Source organism: Mustela nivalis (genome assembly GCF_964662115.1).
Source record: "Mustela nivalis genome assembly, chromosome: 10".
In the NCBI taxonomy this organism is placed as follows: domain Eukaryota; kingdom Metazoa; phylum Chordata; class Mammalia; order Carnivora; family Mustelidae; genus Mustela; species Mustela nivalis.
In genome coordinates, this window is record NC_139029.1 from 98,585,660 (window position 1) to 98,595,810 (window position 10,151).

Genomic DNA, 10,151 nt, shown 5'->3' on the forward strand with positions numbered 1-10,151 from the left:
GCAAGAGTGGAAAGCAGGTGCCTGAGCTCTCCCAGGTCCATTAGTTGCCAAGTGGGAAGTCGTCCTGCAGCCTGGAGCCCGAGGTGCAGGCAGACTCCTGTGGAACCCAGGGAGGGCAGCTCCCTCGGAACTGACTTGGCGTCCTCCGGGTTTGCTGGCCTAGTTCAGTCCCCAGGTGTGCTGGCTGCCCCCAGCTCACCCCAAGTGTCCAACCAGGCTGCAGAAGAAGTCTGGCTGGAGAGACCCGCCCCACGGCTCCAGCAGGAACATACAGAGGCAGGGAGCAGGGTCTTCTGTAAGGCAGTCCTGTAGCCCACCGCCCGTCCCCAAATATCCCCACCGCTTGCCAGCCACAGGATCTAGAATTCATTTTCAAACACATACAGCGCTCCAGACAGCAGCCTCAACCTCAGAGAGATGAAGAGAGGACAATGACAGGACTTGTGGCAAATACTTGTGCTTGCATGAATAGGTTCACCAGATTCTTCCTAAGGAACTGACAAACAGAACTCAGAGAGCAAACGCTTATCAGTTGTTTCTTATATGTCAGGTATCACCCTAGATGATTTCACAACAACCCTCTGAGGTGAGAACTATATTTATCTCCCTTTTCTAGATGAGGAAATTGAAACCCAAAGGGGTTCATGAACTTGCCCATAACCACAGCTGCCAAGTGTCAGTGCTGGAAGGAACCCCAGTGATCACTGGTCGAAATCTCGTCTTTTACAGATGAAGAAAAGGATGCCCTGGGAAGAGACACGTTTTGCCCAGGGTCATTCAGAGCTGGAAGGTAGGTGGTGAGTGGAGAGGAAAGGCCCCCAGGTCCAGCCGGCTGGCGGTCGGGCTGTGGGCAGTCAGGACCTGTCCAGGAGCCCCCAGGCACTGGTAGAGCCAGATGGTGAGTGAGGATCCCAGGGTCCGTATTACCTTTTCCACTTCAATAATGAACTTTGCAGAATTTAAGCAGGGCCCACGGCTGCTGACCCAAAACTACAATTCCCATGGCCCTTTGCAGTAGGCATGGCCATATGGCCGAGTTTAAGCCAGCCGATGTGAAAGAAAGCACCTCTGGGTCCCTTCCTAAAGCCCAGCTGCAGGTCTGCATGCCCTCTTCCCCATCCCCCTTCTTAAGAGATGGTGACATGTGGGGCAGTTGCCTTGGACACACCCAGGTATGGAGCCTTGTGTGGAGGGAGGCACAGCCACCCCGCTCCTGGTGCCCAGATGGCCTCAGGGCGCAGAACTGCCCCCTTGGGAGAAAAGAGAGTCCTCCTGGGTCTCATGCAAGTATGAAATAGACCGCTTGCATATCCATCTCAGAAGGGGTCTGTGCCACTTCTGCCCTGAACTAGCTCCTGGCTCACACCCAATCTTAGGCCTAGGACGGTGCCTGGACTCCTAGGAATGTGCCCAGAAGGCGGAAATCCTTGGTGAGCAGCTGGGAGGAGCTCCACAGCTTGCCCTGCAGCTCTGCCTGGGACCGGTCCTGCGAAGAACTGTCCTTGACTGCACTGAGTCCAAAGCCACAGACCCTAGAGCCGCCGCTCACAGAGGCTGCCCACAGACTGGTGAGCAGATGGAAAGACCTCTTGGGTTCCCCTGGCCCCACGCCCTGGAATGCTCCAGAAACTGCAGACAGAGTGCAAGGTTGCATGCTCTTCTGCAGCTTTGGCCTTCCTAGCAGCCAATGAGGCCTGACCCGGAAAATCAGCTCAGGCCTAGGTGATGGAGAGGAGGATGAGAATGGGCAAGTAAAGCCATGAAGGGCAGAAGCCTCCCACCTGAGGTGGGCCTGCCTGGGGCACAGTTACCTTCCTGCCCTGGCCCAGAGGCAGTGGGATTCCCTTCTCTGGTTTCTTTGTTGTGCATCTTAGACTCTCCTAATTCAATCCTGCGGGCGCTGATTGAGCACCTGTCCCATGCCAGGCACTTGTCGAAGCTCTTCGGGAGTGTAGAGGGGAGTGGATCAGACAAAGCTCCTGCCCGTAATGGAGTCCAGGCTTGGAAGGACGGAGAGACAAACACCCAAGGGAGGACCCACCCGAGGTGCAACAGCCACAGGGGGGCCAGACCGGAAGCAGCCTGAGCGTCAGGAGTGCGGAGAGAAGTAGGGACTCTGCCTGCTGAAAGGTGCTGGTGCAGGCATGGGGAGGGTGGGTTCATGCGGAGGGCGTTGGGAAGATTTCCTGCAAAGGTAACAAGTGAGCAAGGTGTGAATGATGAGCCATGTCCCAAAAGGGTTTCAGGGAGGGAGGGATTCCAGATAGGGGAGCTGTCTGAGCGAAGTCTGGAGGCTGGGGCACCAAGGCCAGGCTTTGGGTCACAGAGGCAAAGCTGGGGGCCCGGGGGAGGGTGGCAGGGCCAGTTGTTGGCCAGGTGTGGTTACCTCAAATTTTCAGCTTAGCGAGAGCTGACCCTCACCTAGGCCTTGAAACCAAGGAGCTGGGCAGACCTTACTGTTCTCTTGCTGTTTACCTTGGAGGGCCATTTACCTCCCTGGGCCTCAGGTTCCTAGTTCATGAATGAGGGGCACTGGGCCGTGGTAAACAGCCCAAGAGCCACCGCAGGAGGAAGCTGTGTGGGAGGCGTGTCTGTTGTCTTTGGGGACTCAGGTGCCAGGCTCCACTCTGCCCCAGGGGACCCTGGCACCTGTTGGGCTGGCAGCCTGGCTCCCCAAGGTCCCCCCCCCTGGGGACTGGGGGCTCTTGGGTCTCTCTAAAGGTGAAGTGCTGACACCGGCCAGGCCCCTGTGGACATTTCCCACCAGCTCTTCCTCCTCTTCCCAGGCGCAGATGACAAATGTCCCCTGGCAGCTGCAGAGAAAAAGAGCCTTTGATGAAGGGGCGCTGGGAGGGGCTCGGTTTTATTTGTTGACTATAAAAATGTCAGCTTCTTTGGGCAGCTTCTTGAATCAATATTTGCTGTTCTGAGGCTGAGTTCAAATGCTCAGTAATCCACTCAGCCTGGCTTCTTCCTCCCTTGCCTCACTCACACCCACAAAGGTTTGGCAGGGCCCCCCGCTTCCCGGGCCAGGGAGCCTGCTCCATGCCCTCCCATGCCAGCCCTCAGAGGGCACTGGCCCCACCTCCTGGGGCTCCCAAGGTAGCTCACGGAAAGGAAGGTTCCTGGAAAAAAGATCTGTGTTTGTTCATCTCAAAAACAGGCAGATTTATAACATCTGCTTCTCAGGGTAACATTAAGTGCAAATCAAAGATAGACTGTGCAGGTTTCCATCAGCTGTCAAGCCGCGCATCATCACCATGCCCTCCAATGATGACAGGATGGTGAAAGCCATTTGCCAAAGATTCCTAGGTGTCGGCCACTGTCAAGTGATCTGACAGCAGATTCTGCAGTGCTTTCCTTAGGAACCTCCACCCTGGGGGCTAGTTCCCCAGCTCTGGCAGCCGCCCACCATGGGCTTCTTTCTGTAAGGATCCCGCGAATGTTAGTGGAGAAACACTGGGCTCCGAAAGAAGATGGATCCTTGATTCTCCACGTAGGACTGTGTGCCCTTTGGCCAGTTTCTTAACCTCGCTGAGCCTCAGGTCCGTCCGCATGATGGGACAAGGTTTGCCCTGCAAAGGTGTTGTGGGGCTTAAAGAGAGGGCTTAAAGCAGCCAGTGGGGCACCTGGCACTTAGTGGGGTTTTCCCAAGGGTTCATTCTCCTCCTGCATGGATGGTGCCTCCCAGTCTAACACGATTCTCTCCCTCTCACATGGCGCATGAGCTGAGAAATGCCATCCTGGGTACTGAACTATAACGTCCAGAGACACTGTGAGGCTACTTCACTGGCTTTTGAGATGCTCCCATTATATAAAGACTGCTTTCACGCTCCTCTGCCCCCTGCCTTTGTTTGGCTTCTGATTTGGCTTGGCTGCCAGAGCTGGCAAGAAGCTCCGTACTTGCAGGGTATAGGGCACAGCTGTCCTCCAGGGGCAGCCCCTGGTGTCTGAGTGGCCGTAGGGCGAGAGGTGCAGATCGGGTCTGACTCACACGGCACCAACACCGGACTCATAAACATCACTGCCGAGGGACACAGAGCCCCACAGACTCTTTCTACCCATTGCTGTTGGCCATGAAGCTCTGCCCAGGTGGCCCATACTTCTGAGGAGGCATCATGGGGGAAAGTCCTAAGTCCCGGAGCCAATAAAAAATGGTGTAGTTATTTCAGAAAACTGAAAGTTTATTTAAAAGCAAACAAACACGGCATCTGGGTGGCTCAGTTGGTTAAGCAACTGCCTTTAGCCCAGATCATGATCCCAGGGTCTTGGGATCAAGCCCCATGTCGGGGCCCCCCAGGGAGCCTGCTTCTCCCTCTCCTTCTGTCACACTCCCTCTGTCCCTCTCCCTGCTCATTCTCTCTGCCTCTCAAGTAAATAAATAAAAAATAAAAAATAAAAGCAAACATACATTTGCCCTAATCTGATTCTGCAGTAGACAACAATGAAGCCGCACTGTTGCCCTTCATCGTGTTTGAGATGCATTTTCAAATGTATCTTTGAAGACCAAAGTCACAGAGGTAAGTGGCTGAATCGGTTAATTCAGGGAGACTTGAAAAAGAATTGTCTTTGACTTCCTATTCTCCTGTCCCCAAAGACAATCATTCTTCAAACTTATTAGTTTTTTTCTTTTAATTCTTTTTAATATTCTGTTTTTCAGATTTTTCAGTCTAATTAACTTCTCACTATGGAAGAAGAGAACGTAGGTCTCTCTAACCAGCACTGCCGCTCATACCAGTCATCTCTGTCCCAGCCGTTCTTCCAAGGCAGCTCTCACTCTCTGTTTGTTGGATATTTAGTATTTACAGTGTTATGACCGCACCCTATTAAGGCCTGAGCCATGCCCTCGACTATTATTATTTGTCATTTCTTAAACTACTTCAAGCTTTTATTTTTTTTTTAAGATTTTATTTATTTATTTGACAGAGAGATCACAAGTAGGCAGAGAGGCAGGCAGAGAGAGAGAGGAGGAAGCAAGCTCCCTGCTGAGCAAAGAGCCCGATGCGGGACTCGATCCCAGGACCCTGAGATCATGACCTGAGCGGAAGGCAGCGGCTTAACCCACTGAGCCACCCAGGCGCCCCTACTTCAAGCTTTTAAATAGAAGTTCATTGTTTAGTTATTTCTTTTCAGCTTAGCCCAGATCCTCTAAAAAGTAGAGTCCGAAGGCCGACTAAAGTGTGTCAACTTGATTCGGGAGATGTAAATCCAGGGAAGTGAGGATGAGGGAAAAGGGGGGAAGGAAGGAGAGGGAGGAGGCAAGGCAAAGTGATGTGTGAGCGCGCACTAGAGCGCAGAGAACCACCAGCAGACGGAGCAGGCATGCTGCACGGGCGTGTTCATCAGCACCTGTAATTTCCCCAGGTGAGCGGACAGGTGAAAGTGTGCCCCCCGTGTCCTCTACAGAAGAACTGTACTCCACGTCTCCTTCTTGTCTCCCGTCTCTCATCCGGTAAAATTCACCCCCGGGGAATCTAGTCCTTTGCACTTCCAGGTTGCATTATCCAGTGCCCTCTTGGGCTGCCAACTTGGGGTGCCAGAACCCCCTTCCTGGGACGTAGCGTTTCATCCAACCCTGGATGTGACAGAGGAGACAAAGCCTGGGAGACTGGCTGCTTGGCTCGGCTGCAGGAATGGCGTGCCGAGGCTCATAAAGCTTGTCTGATACGGTTGTCCGTATGCATGACTAATGCAACCAGGCTCTCAGCTAACCATCTAAAACTGCCCTCAATCACTCAGACACATCAGGTTCTCTACTAGTTCCACCTGCCTGGAGATCTGCCTCTGAATGCTTATAACCTGCCACACTCAGGACTGACACACAGCTGCCGTCCTAAATATCTCCTTTCATTGTCATTGCCATAGATGGGGCACCGGGGATGCCTGGGTGGCTTGGTTGAGCCCCCGACTCTTGATTTCAGCTCAGGTCATGATCTCAGGGTCATGAGATTCAGCCCCTGCGCCTTGGTAGGGCTCCACACTCAGCTGGAAGTGTGCTTCTCTCCCTCTCCCTCTGCTCCTTCCCACCAGCTCGCTCCCTCTCTTTAAAATAAATAAATAAATATTAAAAAAAAAAAAAAAAGATGGAACTCTGTTTCCTGAATCTCACCTTTCCTTCCTCTTGGTTCATGCTCTCTTTTAGTAGAAGACCTCCTCAAAAATGGAGAATAGTATGCATAGGGTATATACTAGTTCAATTTGAGTGTTGGTATTAAGCCTCAGCCTTAAGAGGGCCAAAGTGTCAAATCCATGCTCCAGCATTACATCTGGCATCCATGAGTTTGTAACAACCAATAATCATGTGACCTTGAGAGTTTCCATCATATACAATTCATGAAAAAATGTCAGTCATGTGAATAAGTTATGCCATTCAGTTTATTGTTAATATTAGAATATTCATCCTTGAGGGTAATCATTTTAGATGTATTTTGGAGTTAAATCTCTTTGTGTACTTTGTATCTTTTAATTCTATAAATAAACCTATAATTATTCTACATATAATTCTCTGTATATATAATTCTATAATTATATAATTCTATAAATAATAAGTCAAATATAAGTATATTTCAATTATTACAAAATTGAAATGCTACAAGAATTAATAAGTAATTTTACATACAAAAACAGTTATTAAAAACAAATAGCTACATATGTAGAAAAAACAATGTCAGTTGATATGAAGGGTAAGTTAGAATGCATTAGAAGGATAACTGTAAGAAGAAATTTATGAACCCAAAGTGTCAAAAAGTTAAACACCACAAGAAAGAATAATAGAGCATTATTCAGATTATTATAGAATAGCTTGATGTACTAGCACTCATAACACTGACAAAATAAACTTTAAGAACTATATTTAGCTTTCAGTTATTTAATTCCACTTAAGACAAAGGTATTTCAAGAATACTTGTTATGGCTTTTGAGGAAGTATTCTGTCCCTTCAACATTTCATAGGAAGGAAAAAAGCCAAACCATGTTCAACACCATCCACAATAAACCTTCTTCTATCTAGACATAATATATAAATAATGTATAAAAAATTTTTTTAGAAAAAAATGAGGTAAACAAAACACATTTTCTTTTCACATATCAGATTTCAAAGTGGAGACGTCATAAGAGTGCTTTAAGATAATTTCTCATAGTTTTGAGTCCTTGGAGAAAAATGTAAACAATATACTTGTTAAAAGAACTAAATAGACTGACACCAATTTTCAACGATCAAAGATGAGATATTTTTGAGATTTCTTCAAGCAATGAATTCCAGGTTGAATGAAAAGAACTAGGATACTAAAATACTTACCCCTCGTTGCCTGCTATGTAGAAAAGGCAATATTGGTAATCCTTCTGATATTAATATAATAATGCCAGATTTCTTTTGATTAGTATTTCCATGATGAACCTTAATCTATTTTATTGCTTTTAACATTTCTTATCCTTATATTCCAGTAGACTCTGCTGACAGAATCATATAGCTTAATATTTTTGTTTTTTAAAATCCTGGCTGGCAATCTTTGCTTTTAATCACAATGTTTAGTTCATTTATATTTAATGTAACTGTTGATATACTTGGATTTAAATCTGTCATTCATATATACATACACACACACACACATATATTTACATATATATATTTATCATTTTTTCTTTACATTCCACAAGACTTTTTTTTCTTTTTTAAATACCCTTAGAATTTACAATAGGAGTCTTGGACTTACTAAAGTCTTCCATAAGTTAGTATTTCTACTACTTCAAGATATTGTATAGGATTGTGATATAATAAAATACATAAATATTTTGGCCTTTATCTTCAGCTCCTGATCAGCATTCCTAAAGCCCTTTGTAAATTCCTAAGCAATAAAGATGCTAGGAAAACTTTCTGTCCTAATATTTGGTCTTTTGATTCTGGTTCCTGACAGAGTTCCCATACCCATTAGAATTTTCTGGGTGATGGGAACATCTGCTGTTCTAATAAGGTGACTCTTGGTGGGCTTCAGGGTGGGGAAGGGTCAGCAAGACCAGCTAAAACGCTTGGAAATTTCAGCCCTACCCTCATCCTCCAGCAAAGAAAGGAGGACTGGAGATTGAGTTACATGTCTATGTGATGAAGCCTTAATAAAAATCCCCGAGCTAGGAGGTTCAGAGAGCTTCCAGGTTGATGAATACAACCATGTGCTGGGAGGGGCGTGCACCACAACTCCAGAGACCAGAAGCTCTTGCTTTCAGGACCCTTTCTGGACCTTTCTGTGTATCTCTTCATCTGGCTATTCATCTATATCCTTTATTAAGTAATAAACCAGTAAACGTAAGTGTTTTCCTGAGTTCTGTGAGCCATTACAGTAAATTATCAAACCTGAGGAGGGGGTTGAGGAATCCCTGATTTGTAGTCACGTCAGACAGAAATGTGGTTGACCTGAGGTCTCATGCTTGCTCTTGGGGTGTGAAAAGAGAACAGTGTTGTGCGGCTGAGCCCTTACCCTGTGAGGCCTGACTTCAGGCAGATGGCGTCTGAACTAGATGGAATCAACAGACACGCAGCTGGTGTTGGAGAATTGGTCGGTGGGAGAAAAAAATCCACACGTTGGGAGACCAGAAGTATCGGTGCAAATAGTAAAAGGAAACAGTAGAAGCAACGGTTGTGTTTTTCCTTTTCAGAAAGTGAGGACTTTCAGGAATTAAACTACTGAAAGTTGCTTGTCAAGGAGTAAGGCTAGGGCATGGGAGTGGGGAGAGGTGGTCTTACCAAGAGAAGGGCAAAACTGATAGAAGATGAGTTTATAGAATAGAAAATCCATCTTTAGATTGACCATAGAAAAATCACAGCGAAGATAGTAAGTGACTTAGGAATGACAAGCAAAACATCTTGCACACATTCTCAAGTTTGTATATTAAGAATGTAAGTACAACTATATTTTAACAGAATTATAGACTGAAGCAAAAAGATAATGGGCCATTTTCGTCAGTCTTCAGCAGAAAAGAAACTGCATGACTCTGGAATCGTTTTGTCATGTACTTACGGGAGATGGTCAAACAGATGGAACAGCAGCTATTGCCGATAAAAAATGGCTTGATTTTTTAAAAAAATGACTTAATCTTGTAGGTGTCAGGTAATAATACCAACCTAGTGGGATCAGCTCACACCCACTGGTCGATTGCAGAGAAATTAATTCATTTGCTAGACTCTGCTAGAGAAGTAACTGAAATGAAAGACCTCGAGAGGACAACTTTTTTTTTCTTTTTCCTTTTCTTTCTTTCTTTCTTTTTCCCTTCCTTTCTCCCTTCCCTTTCCCTTCCTTCCTTCCTTTTTTCCTTCCTTCCTTCCTTCCTTCTTCCTTCCTTTGAGAGCTCACGCATGCACATGAAAATTGGAGGGTGGGGCAGAGGGAGAAGGAGAGAATCCTAAGCAAGCTCAACACTCAGCGCAGAGCCCAACGGAGGGCTCCATCCTCCAACTCTGAGATTAAGACCTGAGCTGAAATCAGAGTTGGACACTTCACTGTGTGTCACTGAGCCACTCAGGTGCCCCAGAGAACAACTTTTTCTTAAGTTATGCCTGTTTCAATTCCTCCTGTCATTCTTCTCCAGGGAAGATGCTGAAATTGCCGCAACGCACGATAGAATCTTAGATCCAGGTGAAAATTTATGGACTTTGTTATTCTGAAATCCAGTTCTGTCATTTCATTCCCAGACCTATTTATCCAAGGTTTTGAAGAAAATACACATTTGTGTGAGAGCAAAAATTTGCTTTCCTTATGAATATATTCTGACCGTACAAAACTTCCCTTTTTTTGGACTGCTTCCAAGAAATAGCATCTTCATCAGCAGCCCAATCTTCAAGTAGGAGTTGAAAAGGCGATAAGCATTATTTGAGTTACTATAGAGAAAAGAAAAGATTAATCATTGGAGAACAATGTCACCATCAGTGGTACCCGGGCTGACAAGGAGACACTAAAATTAGCTTTGTCCACCACCCAAACTCAGTTGAAAGTGAGCATCTGTTTGTATGACAGATATAATGACCACAGGAATAGTCGAGCAGCTTGAAGTGCTGACAAAGCCTTCTCCCTGAATTATAATCCCAGACTTTAAAGACCTCTGAGGCTCTTTGTCATAAAGTTATATTAATATGTAAACTTGACCAATAAAATTTCTGATTT

At 46.3% G+C, this 10,151-nt stretch overlaps 1 long non-coding RNA gene across 2 annotated transcripts; it reads left to right on the forward strand.

Moving 5' to 3' along the window:
• Positions 1–683: 683 nt before the first annotated feature.
• Positions 684–6,474, forward strand: LOC309842411. 2 transcript variants are annotated; one of them, XR_014299635.1, is made up of 5 exons: positions 684–790; positions 1,377–1,568; positions 1,927–2,130; positions 2,787–4,520; positions 4,661–6,474. It is a non-coding gene; the product is annotated as an uncharacterized lncRNA (long non-coding RNA). The 2 variants fall into 2 exon arrangements; XR_014299636.1 differs by having other exon boundaries at positions 4,436–6,474.
• Positions 6,475–10,151: the final 3,677 nt, after the last annotated feature.